Below are 20501 nucleotides of genomic sequence, written 5' to 3'. Positions count from 1 at the left end.
TGCTAATTTGAGTCTGGCTGTTACTCAGTTTGATAAAGAAATCCTCCCACTTACCTTATTCTTATTTCATCCTCTCCAAGGAGCTAGGCATATGTGAATCTTTCTGGGTCTTGTATCTTATTTAATAAGGAATATGTCTCTATGGGGGAAAAGAGGACATGAATTAGACAGGGACAAGGATGGGAAGAAATCCATACCGGAAATTTGAAATTCTGAACAACAAAAAACTCTTAGTCTGCATAGCTATGTATCAAAAGGGCACATGCTGTATAATTTGAAAGTCAGCTCATCATGAGAGCTGTGTTATACAACGGAGTATACCGTTATTTTTGCATAAACCACAAGGCATTCGATCCTTTGCACACACATCACCAGAACTGGAAGATGTCTGGTTCAATTATTTTTCTGAGATTTTCTGCAGATATTTCATAATCCATAAACGTCACTTATGAAAGTGTGATTACATCACCTCTTTGTCAACATCTGCACCTGCCCTTATCAGCACACCATTTCCTCTCCTGCTCCCATCCTTTTTTCTTTCCACTTCTTTTCTTTTATTCCTTATTAACCCACAAAATATCAATAGTGAGTACACAAGAAATACTGTGATTATCGTCACTTTGAGAAACATATTGTGAAAAGTCTTTCACCTAAGCAGCTCAAGTTGGTGAGTACCACTTTCAAAAGACATGAGGTTCCCAGCTGTTCATCTCACCCGTTTGCAGGGAACGACTGCCCCCGCACCAGAGCATAGCGGGGTACATACCTGCAATGCTGCCACCAAAGTTCACCCACATAGCATCAATTAAAAGGCTGAGCTCTGAACTGCAGTCGCAGAAGTGTTAGTGCACAACTCATTCTGCTGAAGCAGTAACCTCTGGCACAGGAGGGGAATGCAGAAGTAGGGACAGCAGAACTTGAAACTACTACCACTAAATCACCAACGTCCATCTGCCAAAGTCCCCAGACATTGGTCTCCAAAGCACTAGTCTGGGTTTTGGAAGCAGAAGAGCTGCACAACCACAGAACCTAGAAGCAGCTTCTTTTTAGGACAGTTAGCTCAAATGTTGACATGCAGAAATCACTACTGAGTCCAGTACAAAGGACAGTTTTGAGCTAACTCTGGCACTTCTACATACCACTGCACTAAGAGCCTGACCACTACTGCCCACTGAGACTTTGGTTCCTCACTGCCCTCATGAAACAGACAGCAAGTTCCTAAAAGCCGAGCATCTCTGGGAGATAAAAACAGCCCTTGTCTATCAGGAAAGGTGACTATCAGTAGTCAACATTTCTTAAAGGTTAAATGGCCTAATGTGCGATGGGGGTATGGACAAGAATAGAGCTACAAACATTAATTATTACCCTCCTTTTCTGTCTCTCCACTGGTTTTAGACTGCTCTCGCTGCCCTCTCCCCACACACCCTTTGGGACAGGCAACATCGACTAGACAACTTCAGAACAGAGCCGTGCAGAGACTGCATGTATGCCTGCAGGTTGGCAGAATGTAACGTGAAAGGTTTCCATCACCACGACGTGGAAAGAGACCCAAAATTTCAGGAGACGGACTCAGGCTCAAATGAGTGCTCTGTCTGTATATGCATGTTTGAACTTCCGCAGAGGAGGAAAAAAATATTTCAAACAGTGGGAAACAATTTATTTTTTGGTATAGACAGTTCCTTTACATCCAAAGAGAATATGCTGATCTAAACAATCCTTTGAGGATTTTTGTCACAGATACAATAGGTATAGACAGGCTACACCATAAGGACAGTTTTATTCTGCAATAAAGTGTTTAATAAGTATGTTTAATAAAAATTAGAACATATTCTGTAGCTGATAAACTACACAAAATGTTCTCAGTTTTGTTCTAATGCATCTAATGCAGAGATATTCATACAATATTCAAAAGTAATGCTACACCACATTAAAAACAAAAACTTTTTAAATAGACTCAGTTCCTAAGAGCTTATTACATAATAAATGTTTGTACAAAAGTTTCAGTTCTCAGGTCTGCAGCCTGGCAGTCCCGCAAAAAAATGCGGCTGAACTAGTCACACTTAAACATACTCAAATATCCAGAAAAAAGAAGAAGAAAAAATGGAAAACACTAACTGCATATTGGAGATGCTGATGCTCTCTCAACGCAGGAAAAGCAGTTTTTGACCTAGATAAAATATAAGAGGACATTCAGATCAGCTGCTCCACTGTCATAATCTACAATTAATCTCATTTGTATATGCATAAGTGTTTATATATTGTAATACAGATATTTATTTTTCCTCCATAATACTAACCAGTTTTACTGAATGAAGACAGATCATCTTCAGAGTATTTAAAAGGAATAAATGCAGCTAAAAAACCCTCTAATTTTGTGTTGCAGTTATAACAGGTTAGCTCAGACTTTATACCTCAATAAAGCTACAGAAAAACATTAACATTTTACTCCCTTGAAAACCTGTTAATCAAATGTCTAGCTTTCATTAGCACAAAGCCAGCATTTTTTTTTTTACCCCTTTGGAAAAGATAAACTACTTGCAAAGAATTGATTCAGCAAAGTACTTAAACCTGAAATGCCTCTTCAGGAGCCACTTTTATCTCTTAAAATTGGCACCACAAAAAACCATACATACAAATGCACATGCCTTTTCATCTCACTCTAACTATAATTAAAAGCACAAGATATGCATCTAAATGTCTAAAAACTCCTTTGAAATACCGAAGTGAAAAAAATAATATGAACTCTTTTGTGGTAATTCATGAATGTAATCAAAGAAAAACATTTTGACAGACTTCAGTTTTAACATGTCACTTAATTTTATAATAGCTTGTTTTCAAAATACAGCAGATGCTGTGATTTTGAGAGGGTATCACTATGCAAGTTTAACCTGCTTCCCTACAGTCTCAATGTCTATTCCTAAGAGGAAAGACTTACATGAGAATTAATTATTAAAGTGTTTTGGCTTCTGTCTTGTGGATTATAATTTCATTGGTAAGACAGCATTAGGAGAACAGATTTGAAATGCGTTTACTTTAAAGAGTAAGTATTTTTTTCCCATACACACATCCATGTGCATGCACACAGGCACAAACATTTGCATTTTATAAAGGCCAGTCCTCTACTGAGCTTTCTGTAGCTGAAGATGCCTTTCACAGAACTGCATATAATCACAGGTATATAGCTGATAACCAAACCAATATCACCAGGAATTTCTTCTTACTACTGATTTGACAGAAAGCATAATCAATGCAAAAGAATAGAAGTAGACATAATCTTTCCTTTCCCTTCTGATGTTTGTTCACCTATTAACAGGCTATCTAGAAAGTACTTTTTGTTTCTGTTTCCTGGATGTAGTTCAGCAGATAAGCAAAGCTACGGGAGCTTTAAAATGCCAGAAGAGTATAACTACCAAAATACAAGATCTGTCTCCAACTGCAAAACTAATTTCCTTTTTTTATTCCTTTGTTTACTTAAAAGCTTAAATTCAGAACTCAAATTGTTGTTTTGAGAAGATAAACTACATGCCTTTATTCAAGAGTGCTATAAAAATAAAAGGCAGAGTTTAAGTCCTAAAAATAAATCAATCCTTAACATAACAATCCTCAGATTATGGGGATTCATATGAAAAGGTTCAAACCGTCATCAGGCTGTCCTACCTCACTTTTGCCAATTAGCTCTGACTAGTAATATGACGTAAGGTGAATCTACCACTGGTGAAGCCACTGGGAATGTTCCAAGGTACACAGCATAAGATGCCCTGAAAAGGCAGATATCCAGCATTTTCGAAGAATCGGGCCTCTAAAAGGTATCTCAGAAATGATGCTCAAGAATCTTCATACCCAAAAATCTCTCATCTCTTGATTATCCTGGCACACAGCAGCAAAGCCCACAGGCTCAGGGCAAAGAAAATAATTGTAATTCCCACCTTCCTAGGACTTGGCAGCCTTGTTAGCTGTCGAGGCAGATATATGGGAAATACCGCCCTTCTCCACCCTTTTGTTCCATAGATAGAATCTGTCCATGGAAAGGCAGAGGAAATGAGCTGGCCTCTAAACATTGTGTGAGGGAAAATAAAGGAGATAAGCAGAAAACTTGCTGTGTCATGATGTTCCTGTTCTGTGAGTAAACAAAGGACTAACGTTCTAAGGTTATCAAATCTCATATGCTTCCATAGCTTCATATTCACTACAAGAATTTTAATTAAAGAGAAACCAACAATACTTCACAGCTTGTGCAAATTATTGTTATCTTGCTTTCTTTCCAGATTAACCCTAAAATCACTGAAGTAGATTTTCTTCTGTTGATGATACTGTTAATTTCATGCTCTTGCATCTTCTTTCATGCTCTTGCATCTTCTTTTCTTGCACAGATTGCTTGATTGCATTACTTCTAATCTCACTCATCTCTTCTCAGAGACGATCAACGTTAATGACCCATTACGTGAGTTATTTTCAATAACCTTGCTGCAGCAAGGTGTTTGGGTGTGAAATTTCTTCAAAGGCTTGTGTAGTGCTCACAATCCCTACCACAAGAGAAAAAGTTGGCAGATCTATAGCTGCAAAGGTTTTCAAAAGGATGCTTTCAACTTAACATTCATACTGAGCCACATCCAGGAAGTGCAAGTGTACCTCTTTGCAGAGCATAGCATTCAAAAGACAGGAATAGAAGGCTGAGACAGAAGGAATACTGAAGAAATTGGACACAGTATCAGGGAGGAGGGAGCGTGCAAAATTAAATAACAGGCTGAACGAAGATGAGATGAGCACGGATGACGAGGATAAGAAAACAAAACGTAAGCCAGCGGGATTGTGGAAGATAGCAAAGAGAATAAAATATCAAGAAAAAATTGGAACGTGGGAAACACTAGAAAGTGCCAGAGGGTATTTCCTCACCTTGCTGACTGGTTACAAGTGGAGTAATCAATGCTCTGCAAGTGGGAAAGCGCTAAGGGCGTTCTTCTCTTGTTCTTCAGAAATGATGCATATTACAGAGTGGAAGGATCCCATTAGATTCTATCACCCCCTCCCACACCCTATTAGCTCTCAATTCCTTGAATCCCCTTCTCTTTTTTTCTCTCTCAATATACAGTTGTCCCCAAAGCTACGTCATTAGTGCCTCACTGTAAGAAAATGCTCTGGCAAAACCCAGCGGGGCAATTCATTTAGAACAATGTGCCTGACACCACGCAGCACCATTTCACTTCTGTGATGGTCCTACGGAGGCACAGCAAACTGAAGAAATGCTAACAGGTCACTCAGGGTGGAACCTGACATGAGAAAAGCTACAAAACTGTCAGACAAAGCTTCCTCGTCTTACTCCTGGTAGTTTTGAAATTTTCTGTTGTCTATTAAATACGGCATGGAACAGAGCAAAATACAGAAGTAAGGCTATTTTAATCAAAATGGATGGATGGAAGATGCATGTTTGTCTGGGCCCCTTTGTCTGGGATCAGATGCATATACATAGACATACCTGAGGAATAAAGCCTGATATATTGATCTAGAAGATGAATAAAGCTTATTCTATGGAGCTATCTGAATGTCTTGTTAAATTAGTTAGTATTGCGGAAGAAATCTATCACATAAAGTAGTCATAAATGAAAACAATGTTATCACAGTGTTGAAAGATAAGGGATGTTTTCCTTATTTGTCCCGAAGACTATCACTGCAAATATTTGATCAAGCAGTTATTTCAAAAAAATCAGTCTCGGTTTCTTCTACTTAAGGTTCCTAGAAGAGAACATGCAAACTTACAGCATTCCAAGTCCTAAAGGAATTCGGTCGCAATATGAAAAACAGAGAAGAAAGATTTCTATCATTTGAGTGAAGTAACTTTTCAAATAGTTGTACCTTACTTTAAGAATACACTTTTGGCCACATAATCTGAAATCAACACCTGAAAAATCCAGGATACTGGGTGCGTTTACACTATCGAGTGGTGAGGCAGGAAGAAGGAAGGACTGAGGTTTGATGCGCTGCAATCCATTATGGTTCCAAACCACACGCCCACACTGCCTCTGTACCCACAATGAGGTTCACAGCAGCTGCCAGTCCTAGGTGCACACCGTGCATGCACAGAGGGTGCTCACTGCTGGAGGGCCTTCCTCTACACTGCAAGCAGGGTAGCCAGAACGGCATCCCGCTACGTGCCTTCAGACTTGGTTCCAGCAGGAGGAAAACCACTGCTGCACTCCACTACATACAGCAAGTCTAGTACAGGCACAATGCAAATTCACACCCCCAAAAAAACCCTCTTGCTCACACTACTCATATAGAAGCACCCCTCATGACCCTGAGTTCTTCTCCCAGCCCTCATCAACAAGCAACATCAAAGACAGAGGCTGTGCCATTTTGACAGTATGTTCAGCATAACTTCCAGTCTGATTTCTATGAGGAGAGGCTGCATCTGTCAATCTGAGTGACAAGCTATCCAAAGTTTTAAGCATTGCTCTGACACCAATCCTTTCTATCATCTTTTACAAATAACTTCGCTTCAGCCTTTTCCTTAGTAAAAACTGAGGAATTACCCACTGGGGAGGACTATGCCCTGAGGACCATGTGGGAGAGTAGAAAGCATACACTAGAGTAATTGTGTGACTACATAAATCTGCAGAAAAAGATGAAACTCTTCTGAGTGGTTATATAATACTTCGCACATGCAATCTCTCCATATGCACAAGGACCCAAGGGCATCACTGCTGGAATATTTCCTTCTAGTGGCAAAGACATATGCATAGACACCAGGAAGGAGTTAGAATGAGAAACTGCAGGGTTACACTGGAACATCTAAAAAAATAGGGCCCAAAGACACAAAAGCCAGTGAGTCAGAGGCTTTTAAGGGTCATCTGAATCTCAAAGTTGAGTGAATAAACGTCAAATCTAAGTCCTGCTGTCACATATTCTGAAGGTTTCCTGGGAAAAGTATTCGGCTGGTTTTCTGAGCCTCTAGTTCCTTCAGTACATAGTGTAAGATGACGCACATGTATCCAACTTAGATCAGTTATTGTGTTTGTTTTCCCTCTGCAACTATTCAAGAGCTGCCAGGAGCTATGAAATGAGAAGAAAGGTGCTTAAAAATTTTAAAGTAAATTCCGGGTCGAAAATTAAGCCTCATGCATCTTCTGTCTGTGATTCTTAAGGAAAAAGGTTCTGGAAAAATCTTTCTGGATGCATAATAAAGACCATACAAGCAATAATACAGCTGATAAATCAGAAAGTAAAGGGAGAAAATTCCCAAATGCCAATAAAGGAAGCATTTCCACTAACATACGAGGTATAATAAATGTATTCCATTTTAAAAACAGGCAGTCACTAACTGCCATAACCAAACACGCACCTCAGTGGGAAGATGTGAATTAGGATAGCAAACTGGCAGAATGCAAGTAATCTAGTGCACGTTCAGCCTGTTTTCTTAAGAAGACCTATTTTCTCTGTGAGAAATTTTCCCTACCTGTCTGTTCTGGAGGACTTACAGCTCCTCGGGAAACAGCCTTGAAAACTTCTTGAAAAAGTCTATTGGGCTTTATTAAGTAACGAACAGTGCACTTCACCTTCTTTCATCAAACGAGTAAAGGCTGATGTTTATCTACTAATCCTGTTCACCCATAACAATCAAGAGATATGGGTCTTTGTTCTGCCTTTCAACATTTCCTTCATCAAAAAGCATTTTCTTCTGTAGGGAGTAAACAGAATAGTGATCGTGTCAAAGAAATCTCATTCTTTTATGCAGCTTAAGTCTTGGAGTCTCAGATGGCATGCTTGAGCACATCCACACCAGTTTCAACAGTCTTGCCAGTTCACTCCCCTAATGGATCCAGCCTATGATGTCATGAGGTCACATTAACTCCAGATAAAAAGAGCTGGCCTTCAAAAAGTTTTGTCTATTTTAGGGTTAAAATTTTACTACAGAAATTCACATATGGTTTCCATCTTTTAAGCTTCTCATGCTGAGTGGATATTCAGGAATTATTTGCGGTCTCAGCATCAATTCTTGGCGCACCTAATCAAAGACTGTATATTAATAACATTGACAAAGAGTAAAAACGGTACCTGATTTCCACGGGTAGCGTTACACGAATGGAGCCCTTTTGCCTTTACGTTTAAGCTAAATGATTATTTTTTACAGAATATAAGTTCTTTGCAGGGCAGTCAGAATGCACATTTAAGAATTATTAAAATTCACTGAACTCTACTCAATGAGACGTGACACTGTATAATTACTTGCCCTTTGCCTTACTCATCATCAGCCATTCTGTTTCTGCATATACTAAAACATTCAAATAGATCACAAATATATGCATAAACTTAAAGCACTTCAACGACTTCGTTTAACCTACAATACTTCATGACTATAACAAGTCAACTCACCTAAAAAAAACATAGGACTCAGATGTCAAACTGAAGTTGGGATTTACGCTTTGCTGATTTGTTCACATTCAGAGTTTTGTCTGTTACAAGCCTGATCCAAGGTCTGCTGAAACCAATGAAAGAGTTCCTTCTCCTCTTTAAAGCATTTTGGATCTGGCTCTATGTTCTCTGAGAAGAAAGAATAAGTCTCTTTTACTTTGAAAAAGAAAACACCAACTTTAAGCAGAACAAAGTAGAACAGTCCTCCGAGTGAGAAATTATAGTTAACTTGAGGCAGAAACACAGTAACAATTTTATTAATGAAACAATAACATACAATAACAATTGTGATAGCAAGATACAACCAATAATAGCTATAGAAATCCTTGTGTATTTTTTTCCATGTCTGTGACATGAGCATTGTATAAGCATAAGGTCTGCAGACTGTGACTGAGCCTTCCTTTCTCCTCACAGAAAGCTAACAGAGAACCAGGCGCAAGATCAGATTAATAGACATGACCTCTTTCCTGCTTACAATTCATAACCCAACTACAGTGTCAAACAGCAAACCAGACTTCAATATTCTTCCGATGAATATTAAATAAATGAGTATAATAAGTAAAACTACAATTACTAGTACAATCTTCCCATTACTCCATAAAGTGAAAGTGCCTGTGGAATAAATTCTAGCTGCTTTCCTATCAGGACAACCAGCCTCAGAAAGAAATAAGAAAACTATGAATAATTCAGGATTTAAGTTGCTTTATGCAAAAAAGGGCCATGTATATAAATTTCAGATGAATCCCACACTTGCTGAAAAACAACTCACTCACTTTCAGAATAATAAATGAAGAAAATAATTTCCTTTCAGGCTACTGTACTGCGAGCCTACTTTGCATCCTATTGAGCGCTCAGTGAAGGATTAACTGACATAAGCATCTCAGTGCTCCTTATCCTGAAGGTGTGAGCCGCAGCATTAAAAGCCTTCGTAATCTCGGATTTTGCTTTTTTTATTACTATTAAATTAGCATATTTGCATAGCCAAGACTGTCAAAAATTAGACAGCAGAACTTATTAAACAATAAATCAGGATAATCAGATCACATCTGAATACCACTTTTACCACTTTTCCTAACTCCAGTGAGGGGAAAGGATTAGAGTGACAAGTTCTCTGATGCTTTTGTCCCTGAATCTAATTCTATTAAGTCATTTACTAATTTTCAAAGGGCCACCAAAAAGTAAAACGGAAGAGCATCCCACAAAATGTACGATTAGCACAGTTTCAAATTTGTCCTGAAATAGAGTTCCACAGCCTGCATCCAGCAAAGCAGCAGAAAACCTGCTACCCCAGCAGGTCTGCCCAGATACATCAGAGGAAAGTACACAAACCTACTCAGTCATGATAGGATATTGTTGCTGCTGAATTCTTCAGCTCACCTCTCCGAGCAGAATTTTGCACTGAAAAAAAACACATCCCATCACGTGTCTTAACTCCTAGCCTGCTATGCAAAAGGTGGAGGCAATTGCCATTAGAAGCAGCTGCAAAACATTTCTAAACATCAGTGCAGTCCCAAGGGGTTAGCCTTCATCTGACCGCAAAAAGCCTTTCAAGTTTTCTTCAGGACTAAGGCCTCATCCATCTCTTACAACAGAGATTCTATTTCTTCAGCCTTGCACAAGAGCCTTTAAAGACATGCTTCTGAATGGATGTGCCATGTCACTTCTATTAATTTTAAGTGTATTCAAGAGTTAGATCTTGTTTGCAGACAAGCAGTCTAAATCAGTCTCCGAAACTTTGAAACTTAAGTTTTTCCTAGCACCCTAGCATTGGTGATGATTCAGTGACAGATGTGAGGTTATATCACCAATAGCTCAGTCGTATTCATATTTTCTTTGGTTATAGTTTAATTTTCTCTTTATAATATTTTGATATTTGGATTTTGGACAGATCTCGAGTTCTCACAATCATGATTTTAATCTGCTTTATGAATATCTGTGCTCACATGAATACAAAAACACTCATTAAATACCTGAATTAGCTCCCTGATTAAAGGATTACTTAAAGGTTACTGTCTCCATCCTGAGACAAAAATCACATACAAAACTTAATTCATCTGAAAAAGCATCTCACCAATGTGTCTAAGACAAGTCTCCAGTTGAGAAGGAATAAAACTCAAAATATATCCATGGGGTTCTTTATTCAGAAGAAAGCCATTCCATTCTGGAAAGTAAATCTGCAGAATGAGTGAGTATTTTCTGATTGCAAATTGATCACAATGACCATTATGTCAAATAGCCAAGTCATGTGAAAAGCAAGTCATAACAGTAATCAACAGCGGTTTTTTACGTTCCTATTTGTTGTTTAAAACCAAACAGAACAAAAACTACATTTTATGGAAGAGGATGCATAAGGGCACGTGAAAGAAGGTCACAGAATACTTGCCTGAATGAAATTTGAGGGGCTCTCATTCCTAAGAGTGCGCCTACATCATCATCTTTTAGGTGTGGTATCTACACAAATCTACAGTTGGAGTAGCTCCTCCTTTATCATGATGCAGTGGATAAGGAAAATTGTCCCCATCAGGAAGGCATGGCAGAGGATTCTAGTGTGTGTGCACCAAGTGGCAGCTCCTGCAGGCAAGACAAGGCAGGCAGTACACAACCCATTGCACAGTCAACACTTTATTTGCATTACGTAGTGCCTAGAAAGTCTACTGTGCAGACAGATAACAAAGAAATGGCAGCTTTCCCAGCCTCCTGCTGTAAACCGTCTGCAGCTGCCCCCTTGCGTATCATCTGCTGCTCACTGTCTAATGTTAATTGCATTGTCAGATGTTAATAAAGAGTGGGGGAAAAAATAAGAAATACAAACACATCATCTTGTTTCTGTCATTTGTTCTTTTATGCGCGTGAAAGAAAAGTCATGTAGAGACACACACACTGGGTATTTTTTCCTAAAAACACATCAGGCAGTCTCCAGAGCATAAATGGACTGTTACTCCATTTCACCCATAAAGCAAAACAAAAAGGCCAGATGCTTATGAATTTGACTCACTGAACTCAAAAAGCTGCAGTGAGTCATATGTTCCCTATGCTCACTGTGGGGTTGTCATAGCAATGATTTCTCCCTGTCATTTTTCACTTTACTGCAAGACCCTCTGGGCTGGATCGTGCTTAGCTCAGCACATGTAAGTGCATATATAGAAGATGAGGGAACAGCTTTGGAACTTGCGTTTTTCCCCTCGCTCCATTACAAAACATCCCTCCATTCAAAGAGCAGCCTGGTACAGAGTTCCTGACAGGAGTGAGGTTGTTACCCGAGGCGCAGCAGCCAAAAGAGCTGGCCCAAAGCAAAACAGAAAGCCTTTTTACAGGGCCACAATCAATTCACACACCCCCAGGGAAAGCAGAATACCTAAATTTATGCTCGGGTATGTCGTTACACACTACAAAATACAAGCGACTTGCTACTTGCCTTCAGACATAAGCTCGTAAGTCTCTTAGGTCTTTAGTAGGAGGCATATTAACTTCACAGCCTGCTGAGGGTGGTGGTGGCTGGCCCCACTGCAGCTTTGTTGTGGTTCAGGGCACTACGCTAGTTCACTTGCTCACTGAAAGAAAAACCAGTGATACAGGGTCAAGACGTTTTCTAGCATCATGTTTTTATTTATCTTGAACAGAAAGATTTAGAAGCAGCACAAGGGCAATTCCTTGCAGAAGCCTCAGTTAAGATGTTATCCCTTTCAGTACTTCAATGTTTTAGCACTGTCAGACTTCTTTGGCGTCAGTCTTCAATCTTCTCACCTTGGAATTGCCCAGCCCAAAGTTACTCATCTCATATGCTGGGTGTAATCGCTCTTCAGGACAAACGAACTTCAGGCAGGTTTGCCTGGAGCCAGTTTTTGGCCAAAGGAAAGCACTTATCCAATGCAAACTCTCTCAGCAATCACCAGCATACAATTATTCTGCGGGATCCCTCATGTGAAGCTGTGTTTAAAACTAAAAATAGTAAGTTCCACAGCAAGTGCTTGTCATTCGCAAAACAATTCTTTTTAGACCAAGCATTTACTATAAAAAACCATAGACAGTACAGTCTCATCTGCCCTTTTAATGTTTTAAGCATCTACATTTTCTCCCATTTTTAACTCTGGTTGCTTTTAGCTGAAATAGTTCTGAAACTCCTCCATCAGAAACGTTTGCTATGTAGGAAAGAAAAAGTCAGAGCAGAGCTACAAAAGTAGCGTGGAAAATGGGTTCAGCTACTGAAAGACAGAGTCATATACTTCAGGAAGAGAAAGGGCCTTTGGGTCATATATGGTAGCACACAGAAGAGGTAGTATCGAAGTGCAGGAAAAGCACGATAAGAAAAGGAAGCATAACTGACTAATCCAGAAAGCAATTTACTAAACAGTCAGACTGTCAGGGCTGGTCACATTAGACTAAACTTTCATAACTTGTAATATAAAAAGCTTTGCCTCTAGCTGCTAAATCAGAAGGTAATATCTCCAGGACTTTGAGAATTTTGTGGCCAATCTAGCTGCATAGCTCTGAACTCCCAGATCACCAACATCTGGTGAATCCTGCGCTCCAGTACTATTACATCAGAATACAGACAGTAATTTCCTCAAAGGCTTTAGCAACAGGAGGAAAAAACACACATATATAGTTTACCACATCAGGCCTTGAAAAAATAAATTAGTTTGTCTAAGAAAATTTGTTTAGAAAATATTTCTAAGTATCAAACCTCTTCTTGCACCTGACTTGAGAGTGGAGATTAGAGCGCACGTGGGCCTCAGGGTCTTGGGGTAACAGAACAGAGCGCTGCAATCATTCTGCCACATACCTAAACGATGCTTGGTGGTCTCAGGGAAGAGACAAGAATGAATTGTCCTGAACCACTTTTTCACCTAATGAAACCACCCTCAAAGTAGATCCACTATTACAAAACAAGGTGATCTGTGCTCCAGAATAAAGCGCAAACAGGGAGGAAATACCAGTTCCACTCCTAAGATAAGGAAACTCTCACTGTGAGAATGAAAGTTACTGACTTGTGCTAGGGACCTTCTGTTTTGTTCAGTGATGGGCTCACAGCAGAGAGCAGTCTCTGAAGCAAGTGCTTTTAACTAGATTATTGTATTTTTGCTTATGAAGGATTTTATCATCTTCACGGCCACATATTTCCAGCATTACTACAACACCAGCACTGCAAAAACATACTGCACACGCAAATTGTCTATTCAGACAGAATTATACACAAATTGTAGGTGTGCATTTACTCTGCTCGAGCATGCAAGTCACACTGGTTTCTTCACTTGCCTGTCTGCATGAACAATTGTCCCACGGTTTTGAAAATGTAACCTCAGGTTGTTTAGTAGGCTTCACTGTACGCAGTACGTAGCATGTTTGTAACCCCCAGGCCAAAGTGTTCCTTCTCTGTTGACTGAAGTTAATATAATAAATGTGCAATTATTACCTTTTTCTTTATTTCCTATATAATCCAAATATCATAATCAAAAATTCACAGAACTTGGCATGCTATTAGACTCTGACACAATAAATAATGGTCCAAAATGTTTTTGAGATACAAGCCCCTGAAGGTAACTATTCCACACAAAGCCCACCGTCCAAATTTCAGAACTAACGACTATTGTCGCTAGTGACAGGCATTATGAACCTGAGTTAATTACATTAGGAAGGACTGCAAACAGAGTAACAGCTCATAGGAAATATATCTTTTGATAGAATTTGTCATGGGTTTTTAATGCCAAAAAATAGGGTCTGGCTGGGGAACAAAGCTAAATCTACCCAAAAGATGAATTATGTAATACAGAAATACTGCCTCTGCTTGCTGGTTAACATGTTTAAAAGACTGGTTTAAAACAGACTGTTCATGAGAAAACTGATCTCTCTGTCAATGGCAGTACAAGCAATATCGATATTTTAATGGGCAGCTGGCCACCAATCCCAGAGGGACTCTGGAACATCAACAGCGTGTATCAGTTTGCTGGCAAAATATCAGTCGCTCCTTGACAAAAGGGTATAAGTCTCCAAAACTCCTTCTGCCAGAACACAAACAAAACAATCACATATAAGCATAAAGGTATGTTCATATCAGTATATTCAGAAGTGCTTCTGTGGTAAAAGCATAGGCGGTGCTAAGACTTTTAAAATAAATAGTTACAGTGTTTTCAGAAATTTCTCATGATCTCAAACCACACCATTAGTGTGTAACTTCTTGCCTTGGCCAAAAGTGCAAAAATTTGACACTTTAGAGAGAACAGAGAATTATTTTTAAAACAGAACAACTGAAATGCAGTTACTTCAAATTACAGATCAGGAAGCATTTCGGTGACGCATCAATCCCCACAGCAAAAGTTTAGAATGTGTGGTTCCATTTTCATTTAATTAGCAATCAATTCAGTTAACTAATTTCCAAAGTTAGTCTAGACTCTTCCCAACCGTTGTGCCAAGACACGACTGAAATTTTATGGTAAGTTATAAAGATTCAGGTCCTTAAAAAAAGGTTTGTGGAAACTTTGGAATAACATTCCACCTGTGTACGTTAGTCAAAGCTAACGTGAGTATAGTCTAAAAATAGTTAGTAAAGGCAGCAATCAGATTTTAAGAAGGTTTGAATAAGCAGAGTCCAGGTTGTAATTTATACTTATTATTAAATATAAATGAAATCATTTTCAATTACAGGTTAAGCAAATCTTCCCACGAAATAACACAATACTGCTGCAGATCAAAGTATTTCCTTACCTCAAGGACCCCTCGGGAACACTGCCTGACTAGACCCACAGCTCTAGGCTCTAACAGTCCCATCAGAGATACTATTCATTTTGAACATCAATGATTGTTTCATATATGGTTGCTCAAACCTCTGTTGTCACCACATGTCTTAAAACCATATATTTATTTTTATATATAAATATATATATATATAAAATAAATAAAATGAATGACAGAACATTGTTACGAAAAAAGAGCTCAAGGACACAAACAGGAAAACATTTTAGGAGATTCAAAAACATGTAAAGGTACGGTGCAACTTATCAATGTCTTGCCTTGAAATATTTCTAAAGAAAAGCTCTCATTAGGACCATTCTCAAAGACATCATACAGTACCCATCAACTATCACTGGGAAGCTTTTTTTTTTTTTTTTTTAAATTTATCCTGACAGCCAGATTAGCTGGAGGCAATTCCGAAGCCTGTAGCATGTTTCAGAATATTGGATATATTTTCTTAAATTCTCTTGCCAGCTTCTCACCTCCCTGTAACACATATCATTCATTTTTACTTTGCAGACAAGATGAAAAAAAGCATCAAGGATTTTTTTTTTGGCAGTCTCTGTCATTAGGCTTTAATTGACTTTTATTGCTCACTATATCACTTGAAAAAGCCATTTAAAATCTCTATTACTCTTTGTACCGCTTGAAGTAAAAAACACTTAAGTTTTCTAACTAATTAATTACTTACCTTGGCATCTCTAGAGCCATTTCAATCCCCTTTGTTGCCCACATTCTCCATTTGCAATCTGGCTAATATTATTAATGAGAGAGGGAACCATTTATATCCAACTTCACATGACGAGCATAGAAAGGCATTAAAAAATTATGATGAGGTTGGAAGGGACCTTCAGAGATCATTAGTTCTTCTAAGACATTTCTTTAAACTAGCTGCTTTGTGTCTCCTTTTTCACTGATTATGCGTCTTCATAACGCTTGAATTGTACTAAAGAGCTAATGAACTAGCTCTGTAACATCTGCTGCTGCCCTCATTTTTTTTCCCCCAACCCCTGATGCTGTGCTTACAATAGGTTTAGTGTAGGGGATTTTTTTTTCCTCCAGTTTTGCTTAGAGACTTGCAAATACCTTCTTATGAGAGTTGTTTCAATGTCTCAATTGTTTTTTGGAATAGGTGATGTGTTAAAGGAAGCCAAAGCCTGAACCTCATTAGCGAAATCAATCAAAGAGGAAGAGGCTGACTTTTCAGGATTGATGAACAGCTTTTCTCATTTAAGAACATAGATCATGCCTCATTAAGGCATCTGGTCAGGTACAGACTAGTGCATATGCAAAAGGATTCATTGTAGAGATGACTTTAATTACATTGTCAATATGGGGGCGGCAAGAAGTTCAGTAAAGCACAGGGGTTGAGAAAGAAACCCAATTCAGATTAACAATGAAGGCAGGCTATTCTCAGAGCTTTTAAAATATAACAGCCTGGTATTTTCTCCGAACACTCTGCTTGTCATACTATACTAGCACCACTAAACTCACTCGCACAGTGCAATGGGTTCACCACACTAGCTGCCTTTTAGCAGACACATTATTTCAAATGGTAGCTTAGTTTTCTGGAATTAAAAACAGTCTTTTCAGGAAACCGAGTTAACACTTAGAGAAATCTAGAGATTTTATATTTTGAAAGTGATGAAAGTTTCTAACAAATCAATATGATAATGCTTTAGACTGTTGGATTTTACTTCCATCCAAGGACATGCTCAGCCATTATAAGCTAACACTATTTGTTAGAGAAAATAGTCTTTTCAACAAAATTTAATCTCTTCACGTATTAAGCTTCCTGGTTTTTTGAACTAGATAAAAGCTTTCGGAATAAAACACCAACGGGTTAACTACAGTTTTTGAAGACCACTGAGGATAAAAATAAGTCTGTTATTTGCAGTTATAAAAATATACAATTATTTCTAACAAACAACAAGTAATTTTTTTGCTATTGTCACTGATAGGATTACAACTCTTCTAAGAGGTAACAAAAAGTGTACAGGTACCAGAGATTACAGCCCATCAATAAAACTCAACATTTGTCTTGGAAGAACAAGGGCTGCTCCCAGATCACTGAAAAATGTTTTAGTCGCTACCTAAAAGCTCCTGTCACACAATACACAAAAGATTAACCCAATCTCAAATCTGACAATAATGAACAGCTAACTTAGTTAGTATTTAAACAAGCAGTTTAAATAGTTAGTATTCAAACAAGCAAAGTCACAAAACAGCTGAGGTGTTGCAAAAGGATTAGTTGACATTCAAAGACTCTGCGAGTGCTAAAGCCATATTCCAAAGTGGTGCTAACTAAGCAACTGTTTCAGGACTTCTCCTCAGAACGAAACAGAAAAAGCACTCCAACTTTCAAAATCCCTGCTGTTAACTCAATTAGCTATGGCAGAGATTTCTAATTTTTTTTCCAAGTGGAGTGCTATCCTATAACCAGCAGGAGCGCAGCTAACAGAAATACAGCATGTGTGAATCGCTGTAGGGCATATATGAGGTTAGTCAATAGTGATCTTTGGTGTATCCTTTAGAAAGGATCTGCATACTTCCAGATTACAAATCAAAACCCACCTGCTTACGGTTTTCTGATCAAATTTTACTGTAACTGGAAATAGATTAAAATATCAAGAACCAGCATGTAATTCAAACAAAATCAAGTAAAAACTAATCCTTTCTAGAAAACTGAGCCAGGTCACTCCTGGCTAGTCAGCCAGGCTATTTGTATGTGAAACCATCACATTGAGAAACTTACTCTTGAACAAACCAGTGGAAAAATGTACCCGTATGACGCACAGATTTTGAGCTAACTCTCAGTTTTCCAATTTAGTCGGTTTGAAAACTGACTAAATTCGTATTCACATGATGTTGTTGATAGTATCAGAAAATCACATATCAAGCTTGTCGGAGAATGTATGATTTTCTGATACTACTGGTAACACTGTACCTACTTTCATGCTATTCTACGCTCAGCTAATCGATAACACAATTGTCAAGAAGTATGACAAAGTTTTTATATCCCTTAGACTCCTCCTTTTTCATAACTACTTGAAGCAATTTCTAAGGATTTCTGATTAAGATTACATAAAATCCTTCCTACCTACTCCTTGCTATATATTAGATTCCTTTTTATAAGGCATTCTCAGAGATCAATAGCAAGATAGAGATATGAAAGAGCATGCTATGATTCCAGCAGAAAATTTAGTGGGTGTTTTGGGGCAGCAAGCTCCTGGTCTCCCTAGCTACATTCTGAAAATTAAATGCTAGTATAACGGTGAGAAAGCTACTGCTCATCATCAGGAATTTATGGGTCCAGCTGCAGAGAGCAAGTTTTGGGAGCATTTGCATTTTTTGGTTCCACTTTTAATGGATTAGCAAGGATAAAATAGCTGTAAGGCACCTGAAAAGCTCCAAGTAGGTAGCATCTAAGGTACCAATCAGCAGAGGTCAGGAATACTCTGTAAGTGAAGCTAGGAGTTTGAGTCGCTCACAAAATGAAACAGTGTTTTAGAAGTAGGCATTTTTACTCAGGACTTAACTCTTGGCTATTTTTTTATGTTCTTTTGGATGAAATGGAGCGCTAGGAGTTTGGTCTTGCAGACAAATCTAGTTTCCCAGAGAGCCTGAACTTGAGAGCTGGTATTGAAGTTTTAAGTGAGCTAGAATATTTCACATAGCAAATTAAGGCATTTTTGGAGGTCAAGAGAAGGCTGAGCTATCTGTTTAGACAAAGTCTATGACTAACAGCTTTACAAGCCCACCATTACAGATGCAGCTGTCTTAATACCTCAAACAATCCATCTTCAACAAATGTTCTTTCTCTAGAATTTCATTTTTTGAGATTTTTGCAGCAACTATCAATTAAGCAAAATTAGACAAAATGTGGTGGTAAACACTTCTTTATCAACTCTTAGGTGAAAGTTATCATCCTTAGTTCTTCAGCTGTACCCCTGAAACACTAAATACAGTAAGCTGTTAAGAAAACCTAATAATTTTTTTTCTGTTCCTACTGGCTAGATCCAACAGCATGACAGTTTTGACAACTTACAGACAGAACTCAAACAATCACTTTGCTCCTTCGCTAAAAACCACTTTGTGCTAATGGCCAGCATTAGAATCTCAGTCGTAAAATACAAAAGGAAAAACATCCCTCTGTGTTTTGGAGACGGGGAAAAAGAGCTGCGCTGTCAAGTCACAGCAGGACTTACTGGTGCCAGGTACAATAAAAGAAAAGCTCATTGTAAATACTTTTCCCATACTCTTTAGTTTAATTTTTTCCTAGTTTTTGTTTTGTTTCGTTTTAAAAGTGATCCCTTCAATGAAACCAACGTTTTTAAATTGAGGAGAGAGGTTTTTTTTCACGTTACGTTTATCTCCATTTCTCTTCTCTCCCTGCTTAGTCGCCTTTAAAAAAGGGAGGAGGGGAACTATTTTGAGCCTCACTTTGAGTTCTCATAACCTCTTTTCTACCTTGTCCTAAAGCAAAAATTGTATTACAACAGTTGGTTTTATGCTCAAGCTGCTTTCCTTTATTTTTAATGATTCTGTTGCTCAAGTTTAGTCAAACATCCTCGTACCGCTTTCAACATAACATGCTGCCATGCCTTTTATATGGTGGTTTCAACTAAGCATTTATATACTTCTACCATTTAGAAACCTGTGCCAGATCAGTGTCGCAGCTCTCTGCAGACCTTTTTTTATTTAGACTATCTCCCTATCTTGAACTGGGCTTAAATTCAACAAGGATTTCAAATAACCAACAAGCTTTGCCTGTCCATATCCCTATCCTTATCTTTTATTGACCTTAGATATGTCATATCCAAGTGAAATATTTTGTTATTGAAAAATAGTAAGAAAAAAAGTCTTATAAAAATTTCCACATACGTGGACAAACTCCAATACACTAATATCTTAAGCTAAAGAGTATAAAATACTATTTTGTTCCTGCAATTCGTTAGAGCTATGTAAAATTGTACAGGACGTATTTTGGACAGTTTTCTTGAAACTGTAACATACCTCATAACAAGGAATTTGTCTATTTTACCCTTTTTTTGTTGTTTTCTCAGAGAGCAGTATTTCTTCATTAAGGCTGGTTTCAACCCGCAACAAAAACCACGAGAATGGAATTACATTTGAATTAAGAAAAAATATTTAACATTTTTTGTGTATATTTAACAGAATCCTTGTCACATATTTTTAAGTGATTTACAGAAATTACGCAGTTGTGGTGTCCATGCTTCAGTCTGTAATTTAAGGTTTATGACACCTTCAGTATATTTGTAAGCATGCCTTCGTGTCTCCCCCACATCGTTCTGAATGAGAGTCAGGTTCCATTTCAAAACAAAGGTAAAGAATATTGAAAAAGT

General features: G+C 38.2%; 1 long non-coding RNA gene across 1 annotated transcript in view; it reads right to left on the bottom strand.

The window, feature by feature from the left end:
• LOC104147508 (uncharacterized) overlaps positions 1–20501 on the bottom strand; it is a 294392-nt gene that overhangs the window by 186615 nt on the left and 87276 nt on the right. The window contains exons 11-15 of the long non-coding RNA XR_011141392.1: positions 11822–11957; positions 10790–10977; positions 8368–8535; positions 2116–2167; positions 55–139 (exon numbers count right to left, since the gene is read on the bottom strand). This is a non-coding gene — a long non-coding RNA (uncharacterized lncRNA). The remainder of the gene's footprint in view (positions 1–54; positions 140–2115; positions 2168–8367; positions 8536–10789; positions 10978–11821; positions 11958–20501) is intronic.

This window comes from Struthio camelus, chromosome 5 (genome assembly GCF_040807025.1).
Source record: "Struthio camelus isolate bStrCam1 chromosome 5, bStrCam1.hap1, whole genome shotgun sequence".
Taxonomy (NCBI): domain Eukaryota; kingdom Metazoa; phylum Chordata; class Aves; order Struthioniformes; family Struthionidae; genus Struthio; species Struthio camelus.
The sequence above is the reverse complement of the archived record's forward strand: the minus strand, read 5'-3'. Positions and strand labels throughout refer to the sequence as shown.